Source organism: Gossypium hirsutum, chromosome A09 (assembly GCF_007990345.1).
Source record: "Gossypium hirsutum isolate 1008001.06 chromosome A09, Gossypium_hirsutum_v2.1, whole genome shotgun sequence".
Classification (NCBI taxonomy): Eukaryota; Viridiplantae; Streptophyta; class Magnoliopsida; order Malvales; family Malvaceae; genus Gossypium; species Gossypium hirsutum.
Genome location: NC_053432.1, coordinates 28,940,019 through 28,943,230, shown reverse-complemented (window position 1 = coordinate 28,943,230; position 3,212 = coordinate 28,940,019). Strand labels below are relative to the sequence as shown.

The following is a 3,212-nucleotide window of genomic DNA, read 5'->3' as shown; positions in this document are numbered from 1 at the left end:
GCACATTTTCATCGTTCCACGTTTTTGGCGCCGTTGTCGGGGACTGTTTTAAAAAAGCCATTACTTGTGAATTTGTTAGTTTAACATTTTGGTTTATTTTCATGTTTAAATTTTTACTGAATTTTTTTTTCTTGTGATTATTTTAGGTGTTTATGAGTATTGACCAGATTATTGACTTACTTCCTGTAGACCCTGAGATAGAACGAACCTTTCGACAGTTAAGAAGACAAGCAAACCAGAGAAGGACTGAAGGAATGAATTTCAAGAATATGAATCAAGGAAACAGAGCAAACCTTGCTCAAAATCCTATCCTTATTGCTGACGATAGGGATAGAGCCTTAAGACAATATGCTGTGCTAGTATTTAACGATCTTAATCCGGGTATTAGGAGACTCGAAATCGAGGCACAACAATTCGAGCTGAAGCCAGTCATGTTCCAGATGCTTCAGACGGTGGGCCAATTCAGTGGAATGCCTATTGAAGATCCTCATCTTCACCTAAATTTATGGAGGTGAGCGACTCTTTCAAATTAGCTGGAGTTCCTAAAGATGCATTACGATTGAAGCTGTTGCTGTACTTATTAAGGGACAGAGCTCGAGCCTAGTTGAATTCATTGCCACCAAACTCAATTTCTACATGGCAAGAGTTAGCCGAAAGATTCCTCATGAAATATTTCCCGCCAAGCAAGAACGCTATGTTGAGGAACGAGATCACTGCCTTCCAACAAATGGATGATGAGTCCTTGTATGAGGCATGAGAACGATACAAAAAACTATTACGGAAATGCCCTCACCATATTGCATCCAACTTGAGACATTTTATAATGGTCTCAACGCTCACACAAGGATGGTAGTGGACGCTTCTACTAACAATGCTCTCCTTTCTAGGTCTTATAATGAGGCTTACAAAATCATCAAGAGGATCACTAGTAACAATTATCAATGGCCAACCAATCAAGCTGAGTCAGGAAAACGAGTCGCTAGAATACATGAAGTGGATGTTCTCACTTCACTTGCATCTCAGGTATCTTCAATCTCTTCAATGCTTAAGAATCTTACCACTAATGGGTCTATTAGTTTTGCAGCCCAACCACCTCACCAATTTGAGAGTATAGCCTGTGTTTATTGTGGGGAAGGACATTTGTTCAAAGAATGCCCATCGAACCCCGAATCCGTATATTACATGGGTAACCAGAACCAAAATCGAGGAAGGCAAGGACTGCAATCCAACTTCTATAACCCATCATGGCGAAACCACCTGAATTTTTCCTGGAGTAACCAAGGGGATGGAACCAGTAACAACTACGCTCAACCTAGACCGACTCAGCCGCTTAGTTTTTCCCAACAAAATTCTATGTTATTTGACTTATTCTGAAAAAAAATCCTTACACACATATTAGTAGTAATTCGTTGTTTTTTTTAGCTTGAGTGTTAATTCCATATTCTGAGAAGAAGCTCACTTGTATTGAATTGATAATTAGTTATTTTTCTAGTTAGGTGATTTCTTCAATTCAATCTCGATTCTAACATTTTCCTTCAGCTTGTGACCGCACCCCTTAACCAAAGCCACGTTACAACCCTCTAAAGACCTTTTTGATTGATGTATCATCTCAATATATAGTGGTGGAGATTTGATTTTCATGCAAGCCTATGGTAATAACTTTTCATATTGACTAATGAGTGCTTTATTTGATGTCCTTAAACACCTCGAGTGATTTGAGTGAATCTTTAGTGATGGTGTTAAACTCTGTGATATTTTGATCAAAGGTGATTACTTAGATGAGGGGGAACAATTATGTTTTCATGATAAAATACTCAACTTGGAATGTTTGAAACTTTGATGTACTTTTAGTTGAATTTTCAATGTATGATTACTTATGGATTATGTTGAGATATTATTGATAGGGATTATAAATTGAGAAGAATTTATTTTGATTGTGAGTTGATGATTTTTCTTGAGGACAAAGAAACGCTTAAGTGTGGGGGTATTTGATAAACCGTAATTTATTCATATTTTTATCCCATGCTTAGCACATTTATGGATGGTTTCTCCTTAGATTTGGTGAAATCGGTGCTCCTAATCCTTTAATTTCATGTTTTATACTTAGGTGAGCATAGGAGAGTAAAAAGAGCGAGAAACGAGCCAAAAACGGAGAAAATAGACCCACATGGGAAATCAACACGGCCTGGATTTCCTCACATGGGCGTGTCACACGATCGTGTCCATTTGGGAGGATCAAAGCATGACTTACACGAGTAGACTAGACACCTGTGCCTACTTAACAGCCTTGACCACGGGCTGGAGTAATCACACATGTGCGTGTCCCTGCCAAGCCCAAGTATAGCCCTATTCAGAAAAGGCCATTTTTGAGGGCTCTTAGGCATTCTAAAGCCTATTTAAACACCAGAAGAGGCACTTAGAATAGGGACACAGAGTAGGAAGCCAGGAATTATTCAAGGGAAGCCGATTGGTCCATTTCAGAAGCTGGATTCATCGTCAAGACTGAAGATCTCCCTTCAGTTTCCATTCAGGGGTTTTGGGTTTTCTTATGTTTTGTATTCATTATTCTTCTGAGATGTTTTCTTCTATAATTATGAACTAAACCCCCTAAATACCTAAGGGGAATGAAACCTAAGACAGGTCTTGTTATTATTATCTAAATTGTATGATAAATATTTGACTTGTTCTTAATTATGTGTTCTTAATTATTGTTTTAATAGTATAGGATATTGATTCAAGTTAATGCTCTTATTCAGAGAAGGAAAAGACCCTGTCTAAGAGTAAATTTATCGTAATTAAACGGAGTTGATTGCACGCCTAGAGATAGGGTGATAAGATTTTGCCAGATTAGGGTGAAACGTAATAATGGGATCCATAGATCGAGTTAATGCAACACTAGGACGATAATTAGAAAGAGATTTCAATTAATCAACCTAGGGTTAGACGTTATTAGTCTCGAGAGAGATAATAATATAACTTAGGGATTTTTACGGATCAAGTCAAATGAATAAATCGTCTGATTCAGAGTCAAATAACAAGTGAAGTCTAGGTGGATTTTTCCTTGGGTATTGTCTTAATCAATCACATTTTCCCAAATCCTTTTCCCCAATTTCTCTCTGTGCACTCTTAGTTTAGTTAATTAGTTTAGATAAACAAATCCCTTAATTTTTAGGCTAGATAATACAAAGAAAGTAATTACTAGTACTCTTGGT

At 37.4% G+C, this 3,212-nt stretch overlaps 1 non-coding gene across 1 annotated transcript; it reads right to left on the bottom strand.

Moving 5' to 3' along the window:
- Positions 1–694: 694 nt before the first annotated feature.
- Positions 695–799, bottom strand: LOC121207502 (small nucleolar RNA R71). Its single transcript, XR_005902592.1, has one exon. It is a non-coding gene; the product is annotated as a small nucleolar RNA R71 (small nucleolar RNA).
- Between the last annotated feature and the right edge of the window lie 2,413 nt (positions 800–3,212).